At 35.4% G+C, this 9,949-nt stretch overlaps 1 pseudogene; it reads left to right on the top strand.

Moving 5' to 3' along the window:
• The first annotated feature begins 4,394 nt into the window (after window positions 1-4,394).
• On the top strand, window positions 4,395-6,686 carry LOC135156681 (tripartite motif-containing protein 2-like; annotated as a pseudogene).
• The last annotated feature ends 3,263 nt before the right edge of the window (window positions 6,687-9,949 follow it).

The following is a 9,949-nucleotide window of genomic DNA, read 5'->3' as shown; positions in this document are numbered from 1 at the left end:
ATATTGTATGTAGAACCTATATTTATGGAAACTCACCCCCTTCTTAATTCAACTTTAAGTGGCATTTTGACTGCAAGCCAAGGATAAATGTTAATCCCTGTTATCGCAAGTTCATACATATTGTTTTACAAGGTTTAAAGAAATTACTAAACAAACCGATCGTTAAGAAAGAAGTTATGACTCCATACATTTTGAAAGCAGTTGTTGAGAAGTATGGGTCTTCAACTAGTCTATTAGATATTCGATTATGTGCTATGATTTTGATTTCCTACGCAGGCATTCTACGATTTGATGAAATGATACATATTCGTAGATGTGATTTAGACTTGTATTTGTCTCGTGAATATTTTCATCATGAAAAGTAAAACCGACATTTACAGGCAGTGAGCATGGGTTCTTATAGGTGCTACAAATTCTCCCACATGCCCAGTATTAGCTTTGAGAAAATATTTGATTGCAGCGGGGCTTAACGATGCCTCTGATGAAGAATTTTTTTTTAGGCCTCTAAATTACTGTAAATCCAGTAATAGTTACAAGTTAAGACATGGAAAGTTGTCTTATACTAGATGTTTAGAATTATTGAGAGAGGCGTTGGCGAAAAGGGTTGAATCCAAATAGTTTTGGCATGCATAGCCTCCAAAGTGGCGGAGCCACTGCAGCAGCGAACTTTGGTGTTCCAGACAGGTTGTTTAAGAAACATGGTAGGTGGAGGTCGGAGACTGCTAAGGATGGATATATTAAAGACAATATGAAGGATCGTCTTTCAGTTTCTATGAATTTGGGGCTTTAGAATCATTTATACACCGGGTAAATTAGCCTCAGTATGATTATACGTATAACTTTGTTAAAGATTGATTGTAGGTGTTCGATGAGATTGTTGGTTAAATTGAAATGATTGCGTTGTGTAACTCATTTTCTTGTTTACCCGTTCTTTGATTGAGAGGGGGAGCTATATGTTTAGCTTGTCTTGCCGTCGAAGATTGGTGCTCCCCTCGAAACAGGTATGTTTTTTGTAAAGTGTGTATTTGAGTTTTCAGACGTGTATCAATCAGATGTGATTATTTACGTCTGGGACCGACCTTTAACGTCACCATCCGAAAGACGTGACCGGGGCTCGAACCTCGAACCTCTGCATCAATGTGTAACTTCCCCACATAGCTTGGATTACAGGCGCACGCCACAACGCCCAGTTGTATATAAATGTTTATAAATATATAAAAGTATATAAATGTTTTCTATTTCAGGTGTTGATGTTGTTACACTGGTTATGGTAAAGGAAAGTGAGGCGTGACTGAAAATGATTTATTCACGATTGAGAGTCGAATTAGGGAATAATTCAGAATCAATCTTTGTGTTACGGGGCCCTGGAATTAGTTTTGGCCAGTGTGACTGTAACATTATTCATGATAAGATATGTATTGATTAAAATGGATAGAGAGAATCTAGAGTTGGATCGTCTAGAGAATAAAACTTTCAAGAGCAACACATCCATGTTATGGCCATTTCACACGATAATAATTTGATTAACATACTTATACGTGGATGCTATGTCATTATTGCACAACAAGGTCATCCTTAATTTCAGATAGAAGCAAAAGAAATTTGGAAATTTGTACTGCATCCCTGATCAAATATAAAATCTAGTGTCATTGCATTTGATATCTTGTCAGCCATATTTCACTAAACAGAATTACTCTCAGCCAATCAGATAGAAGTATTTCAGTAGCTTATAACAACCTTCAGTAACAATTATTGATAAATGAGTTCATGAAATACTTTCTTGAAGCGGAAGTGATATAGAGTGAAACAAAAATGTTATTCATACAGTGCAATATCCCATATTTATGCCCAATCTCTTGTCCCCCCCCCCCCTCCCCCCCCCCCGTCTATGGAACAAACTCCCACCATCTCTCCGAAACATCTCTTCTCTCGACCTCTTAAAAAAATCTTAAAACACACCTGTATAACTATAAACCTTAACCTGTCTTATGCCATTAAAGGACAAGTCCACCCCAACATAAAATTAATGTGAATAAAGAGAGAAAATCCAATAAGCATAACATTGAAAATTTAATCAAAATCGGATATAAAAAAGAAAGTTATGACATTTTAAAGTTTCGCTTAATTTCACAACAAAGTTATGTGCACATCCTGGTCATTATGAAAATGAGGAAACTGATGACGCCATCCACTCCCTATTTCTTTTATATTTTATTATATGGAATATGAAATAATATAATTTTCTCTTCATTGTCAAGTGAAACAACGATTAATTCCTCCCTGAACATGTGGAATTAGCATTGTTTAATACTAAATAGTTCAGTCAAGTTGGTTCCTATTGTCAAATTTATAAAAATAAATGAAATATTGTGTAAGTCAAACAATAAAAAAAAAAAAATAGTGAGTGAGGGACATCATCGACTGTCTCATTTGCATGTCAATGAGTTGTGCATATCACTGTTTTGTGAAAAATAAGCGAAACTTTAAAATTTCATATACCTTTCTTATTTTACATTCGATTTTGATGAAATTTTCAGGGTTATGCTAGTTTTATTTTTCTCTGTTTATTCAAATCAACATTTTCCTATGGTGGACTAAACTCTTTAATAGCGCTTCGTATTTTTTTTTTTAAAGATGTTTTATTGTTTTTTCTCTCAAATCAAATTTCATACAATGCTGTTTACAAAGTAACAATTGTAAATAATAATTCAAATAAATTTCTTAAACTAGTATACATTATGCACATCATGAAATAATATTCTAAGACTGCATCGTACCACTACCAGATGAGTTTAACAAACAAATATCAGAGAAAAAACTTATAAAAGTATTCTCTGGAAAAAGCGATATATAAATCTAATTATTATTATTATTCTCATTATTCATAGTAAACTTCGTCATACGCAGATCATTTCACTTTAAGTCTCTATGAGAACAAAAATTGATGTGCTTTTTCATTCTATTAAGGACTATGAAATTCCCCTTCATTCCAGTTTGTCATTGTGATCTCTGCTTTTTTGTGAAGAAAGTGCATCAAATGAAGACAAATAGAAACTCCAACAACAATTAATCATCATGATTATTTATACATTTCTTGTATATATTTATTGACTTAGTTTATTCATTATCATTTTTTTTTTTTTTTTTTTTTGGCGGGGGGAGTGGGTAAAGTCGAGTTCATTCCACGGAATACAATACTTCCGGGGGAGGAAGTTATTAGGACATGTGTTGTACCACCCCCCCCCCTTTTGAGGGGGGGAGGGTAGGGGGAGCTTCTTCTTTTTCCCCAACCCGCCTGGATTCAATCCAACCTCTACAAGGTCACACTTATCATTGTCATTAAAACTTTAAAAGTCCAAAGTCAAAGGGATATCTGGTTGGGAATTCCCACTCACTATTAAAACAGTCTGATCACTCGAATTTGTAAATAACTTTCACACTATTCAGTGCATCGTCATTGTGAATTATGTAGACCAAGAATATCGACAGTGAGACTATACCATATTACAATATTGTTTTGATTTCAACTTTATATCTATATCTTGTATTTACGAATATAGGTAGATCGAAGTAGGTAAGTAGAACCATTTTATGTTCGTTTTTCACATTTTCCACAAAAATAAAATAAAACCAGTGTTAAATATGTCTATTTCAGGATACCTTCTAGATCAGTTTTAAAGTTTCACTTTGACTAAACTGTTAAGAGATAATGTATTCAACATTAGTAAACATGTTAAAAGGGGATTAGGAGGCTGCACTCTACAAGCTCCGCTTTTCGAGCCTGATATGTTATAATCTGAATGTAATAATCTTGAATAGAATTTTTGTATAGGAATATAATTTTTGTACAGGGATAATTATATACATGTAAGAACAAAGGAAGGGGAAATCATTATATCAGCCTGTATGAGGAAACATGATAGAACTTATAGACCGGGGGCTGGGAGAGTTTATTCAGCTGATCGGGTACATGAGGTTTGTTGGGTGAGTGAGATACTTGTTTGACAACCCAGAAGTAATAGAGAATAATATACGCGTCAAAAGTATTTTGTATAAGCATAGTACAACGCAAAATATCAAGAGCACATGATTTTCGATGATTCGTGTCAAGATAAATTTGATAAATGTCCCCCCCCCCCTCCCCGAGTATATCAGCTTCCTAAACATCCTGTATGTCAGAGTACATATAGGCCTACTAACAAGCCTGAGCGCGCGATGAAATATCATTTTTCACGTTTAGCAATTATATAGATAATTTGGGTAAATAATCATATAGTTTTCATTTGTCCCAGACATGACCCTTTTATTATTTTTGATGAGTCAAAGTACAGACATACCCAATAATTGTATATTTCCCTTTATTGTCATTTATTTTGCATTCTTATAGAGTTTCCATCATGGCTGACACATTAAAAAATGTCATCTCCCAGAGTACGGAATGTCCTGTATGTCTTTCTACCTTCACTGATCCCAAGATCCTGTCTTGTTCTCACACATTCTGCAAACCTTGCCTGGACAACCTCTTGGAGTGCCATGGCAATTACCAGATCCGATGCCCTGTCTGTAGAGCTTTAACCCAGATCCCAAACCAAGATGTCAGTAATCTACAGGTAAATCTTGCTTTGAAGAATATAATAGAGGACATGAAGTGTCATCCTCAGATTTGCACGAGTTGTAAATCCGATGACAAGCCCTGTGCTGCTGTCTATTGCCAAGACTGTGGCAAGTATCTCTGCACCACTTGCCTTAACACCCACTCTCAATGGGCTGACTTCATCGATCATGAAGTCATAGCCATGAGTGAGATCTCATCGGGAAAGGTGTCAGTGCGTAGATACCGGAAATGCAGGAAACACCAGAGAGAAGACGAAGAGTGCTTCTGTTCCAACTGCAGGAGATTCACATGCTTTAGATGTGTTGTCATGGCACATACGGGGGAAGGACACCACGTCATGGAGGCAGCTGCTTATGAGAACATACACCGGGAGAGCATCGAAGACATAAAATCAAAGGTGGATGAGAAGCAAGCATGCTTCCAGAAGTACTTAGATTTCATCGATGAACAGAGGAAACTTGTTGGCAATGCTAAGAAAGGGTGTATAGCTGATATCAACAAGGCGTATGATGATGCAGTCCGGCAGATGATAGAGAGAAGAGACATCCTGATTGGAGAAGTTACGGAAAAGACTGAATGAGTAGAGAAAGAACTGAAAGAGATGAAGACATCGGCTCAGAAGTACATCAATCAGCTGACGACCATTGCTGACATGGTGACCAACAGAACAAAGATACCGTTTGATATGGATACTTTGGCTGCACACGACACTCTCTGTGAGGAGATACGAGAGGCCTTTAATCAAGAGGATCCTGACTACGAGAAGCCCAGGAAATCAAGCAAGAAAGGAAAACGTGTCGGTTTTGAGAGACACGTTCGAAAGGACGAGCTAGACCTCGGTAAGATTGTTAACGTAGCTGCAAAGAACGTCGAACTGCCTACTAAGGATAGCATGAATGCCATGGTTAGTACTCCAGATGGTAGGATGGTAGTAGGATGTGAGGCAAGTGGCATCAACATCTTCTCTTCTGACGGCGAATTCCAACAGACAGTTCTCAAGAATGTTGTGATTCTTGCGGTAGGGTACCTCTCTGACGGTCGATGTATTGTGATCAATAATGCAAACAATATCACACTCTACACACCAGAATACATAAAATTGAATGTAATGTTTGAGTCTTTAGGTGAAGATGAAGGCGGGATTCCTAATCTCACTGTTGGTGCTGATGATCTGATCTATGTGAGCTACAGAAAAGCCCATAAGATCCTTGTATTTTCAGCAGAAGGTGGGCAAGCAGTCAGGGAGATACCATGCAATGGATATACGCCTAAGCAAATCAATAGTTACGATTGCTCTCTTCTCGTTAAATCAGTGGATACTTTACGATTGATAGACAAAGAAGGTGTTGTACAACATACATTAACCAAACCTGATAGTTTCATTTCTGCAACTGTATCTCAAGGTAATCTCATCCTGGTAGCCACGTTGAAGCATGATGAAGCGTTGGTGAGTATTGACGAGTATACAAATGAGCTTAAACCCACACGAAACATTGTAAATGATTACAAGATTGAAAAGCCTGGTAGAGATTGGTATTATCTCCAGCAATACCGATCAGGCGAGATCGCTTTCTGCACCCCGGACATACTCTATATATTCCACTGATAATAATGGATCAACTCTGATACACTTTACAGTGTTACGGTATCTAAATATCTCGAGGAAGGGTGGGGGAGATGATGTTTACTGAACTGCTTCTTTTCTGTCATGGGTTACGTTTTGTTCATTTAAATACTATATTTATTTTCTATTTAACAAAGTCGCGCATTACGAGTCATTTCAGTCTTTGAAAACATGTAAAATGGAATTTGTGTAATGGCAATTACTGAAATATGGTTAAGCTCGTCAATAAATGAGGGAGAAGTTTTATCGATGGATATTTTGTTTTGATCTGAGGTAGTGTAGATAAACCTAGTGGTGGAGCCTTCCTTTACATTAGAAATGACATACTGCATAAACCTCAGAGAAGATCTTGCACTAGATTGAATGGTATCGAATCGTTATGGATTGACATTTATTTCATCACACCATAGAGCAATGTAGAGTCTATTACGTAAAGTGACGTCTACAGGCCAGAGCCAATTATTCTGTTGATTCTATCCCTGGTATTACTGATGGAGCGACACAAGCCTCTTCTTCATTAATAGACTGTGTCATAAATATTAATAAAGATCGTATTTGTCAAAGTAATTTTTTTTAATTGGCCTTAGTTGTCAGTTCTTTAACCTTTTGTTCAAGAAAGAGATCTGTATCAGTTAGGGTTGGGCCGTTATAATGTAAATAAATATATACATGGATACTGCGGTGTCAAACTTAAAAGACACATTTTCCTAACAGTCGTCGTTATTGTTCAACTTTAAAACAAATTAAACAATGTACCAAGACTTGGATGAATGACGAAATTATTATCTTAATAAGAGAATGTAGGTATAAATAAAGTATGAAAAGATAATATTGATAATTTGGTACTCGAAAAGAAATTTAAACCCTTCGTCCAAAGTCCCCCCCCCCCCTGATTTTGCCGAAAGAGTGCGTTGGGACTTTTTTCACGAAATATTATATATATATGTTTTGGAATACGCCATTCTGATTAGTTTCCGTCGAGTTTTTTTATTTATATTTAATCTTTTAACAGCCATTTCAAAGAGGCTATCTTCCGGATCGGTTTACTACCAATTTGTCGATATAGTCATTTGGTCTAAGATCATTTAGTCTAATTGCCAGTTGGTCTAGTCATCATTTCATCCAATCAATATTTGGTATAATCTTCTACTAATATATATATATTTATGAATATTAAGTTTTGTCCATGGGCATACGATAAAAAGTCAGTTTATTTCGTTAAATGTGGGAGAAAAGGTTTGAAAACTATTTCTTTTCATGGCCTGCAATCGTGAATTTCCAAAATGATAAATAGGTAAATAAAAAAAAGTAGGCCTACTGAAGCAACAGTGAAATTTATTCCCCACTTTAAAGTAAATGTATGTTATGTCTTTTTAATTTCGTTGAAGCACTTATCATTATAATATACATATTGTATGAAATCAATGAACTATATATAATCAACGTCAAATATCATGATCGTTATTTTCATATTCCCTTTTGTCACGTTTATGATTTTTCCTCTAAGTTTTACGATTGTCTTGTTACTTCAGTGCTCAAGATTTGTGTGACGTTGTTTCTAGTTGTACATGTGTGCTTTATTTAGTATATTTCGCTTGTCATCCGTTACTTTGGTAAGGACTCCATTAGAATTAATCCATATGGACTTTTGTGGGATATTCTCTCAAGGTATTTTTATACTTTAAATCATATTTGTATTTTTATGTCATGCTTAGCGAATAATAGTCAATGAATATACAAACTAAAGATAAATTTGTACAAACAATTAACATATATATACTACCATAATTTTCTTTTAGCTTATATCCTTTTACATATGTATATATCATATGAAGTTATAGTTATATAAGAAACGTGTATTGTAATTTAGATTATAATTTTCATAATATTTTCTGTAAATAGTGTATTATCCATTGAATTATGTTTTGATTCCACGCATTTTACACGTCTTTTTTTCTATAAGTTATACCATTATCTTATTACTTTAGTGCTCAAGATTTGTAAGATGTATTTTTTAGCTGTCTTGGGGCCCGTAACACAAAGCTAAGCAATTATCATACAAGTTTTTTTACGATTTATTGCATGGACTACAATGTACAATTGATCTTGAAAATCAAGCTTACGATTAATCGCTAACCTTTGTGTTACGAGATGCCGGTGTGTTTTTATCAACATATTTTGCGTACCATCAGTTACATAAGTTACATCCCATTGGAATTTAAGCTATATATCGGCTTTCATGTGATATCATGTCCAGTTATTTTTAAACTCTAAATTTTATACTTCTATTTGTTATGTTATGCCTAGCGAATATAATCAACCAATCAATCAGATGAAATAAACTAGTGTATAAACAAACTACCGTTGAAACAGTCTTTCCTTTTTTTGTTGAAGTTGTGATAACAAAAGAAGTGTCGACCATAATACTTTATCAAAATGAGATATTATACATATTTCACATGAAGAATTCCCAATTGAGACACCACCTCGTTATTTGGTTTTTAAAAAAGAAAAAATAATCGTCATGATGCTGGTTACCTGTACAACATCTTTATAATGCAAAATTATTATCAATAATTATTACTTTACTAATAATTACTTTACTCTTTTAATTTTGTCATCACAATGGGGAATGATTGCGACGTGCGCACCCTTCCGTTTCAATGAGTGTATATTATTGTTTATATACAATTTCAATTTATCAGGAACATTGGGTGTATATGTATATAATATATATATATAATAAAGGAATTTAAATAAACCAGGTCTATACAGATTTGAAAATGCTTCACGAGGAACAGATTTTGTTCACACGGTACACAGCGAAAACAGAAAACACTGAAATAAAGTAATCATGCAAAATTACACTATAAAAACAAGGGAAAACTTAAATTTTATCCAGCGTATTGTGACGTTCGTATATGCCAATTAGTTCTATTATTTTGATACACACTTTTGTATTAAAAAAGTCATTTGTCAACAATAAATGATTTCTTGACTGATACCAAGAAATAGAAGCGAATGGCAGAGCGGCTTGTATACAAACCTCTACATGTATAGCACGTCACTGTTAATCGGAAATACTGAGCAAATGGCGGGCAATATACAGAGTGAGTCAGAAAAATGTTCCACCAGCTTGAAGTCGTCTTGTCTGAAGTATGAACATTTAATTATTGATTTATTGATATGTTCTGACAGAGTGAATCTTTTTGCATATTTTGGTACCATACTTGCATGCATGCTTGGCTACTAGAAGGTCATAAGCTCGAAATTGCGTCCCTTAATTGGTGAAGAATCAAACAAAGTGTTAAAAAGTAACTTGTGTGTGTGTGCAGAAAGACACCGAATCTTTATCTCATACACCAACACCAGTGCCGTCACCAGCTTTTCCCCAAGGGGTGCGGGGGGGGGGGGAGAGGTGGGGGGGGGGGGTGGGAAGAGACAAAAATTACAATTCTAATGTCAGGCAATGAAGCCGGTGGTCCTGGGACAAATCTTTTCAGCAGGGGGTGCTGGTTTAAATTTGACAAGAAAAAAAAAACAGTTTCAGCTTTCTTTACTAAAACAAAAGTAAATGGTCAAGTGAAATTTGAAAAAAAAAAATTGTCTAGAGGGGGATGCTTTTGCACTCTCCGCACCAACCTCTTCCTACGGACGGCCAGGCACACATACCATCACACTCACCCCTACACACCCACCCACACATAAAC

This window comes from Lytechinus pictus, chromosome 14, assembly GCF_037042905.1.
Source record: "Lytechinus pictus isolate F3 Inbred chromosome 14, Lp3.0, whole genome shotgun sequence".
NCBI lineage: Eukaryota > Metazoa > Echinodermata > Echinoidea > Temnopleuroida > Toxopneustidae > Lytechinus > Lytechinus pictus.
Note: the sequence above shows the minus strand (reverse complement) of the source record. Positions and strands in the feature narration are given on the sequence as shown.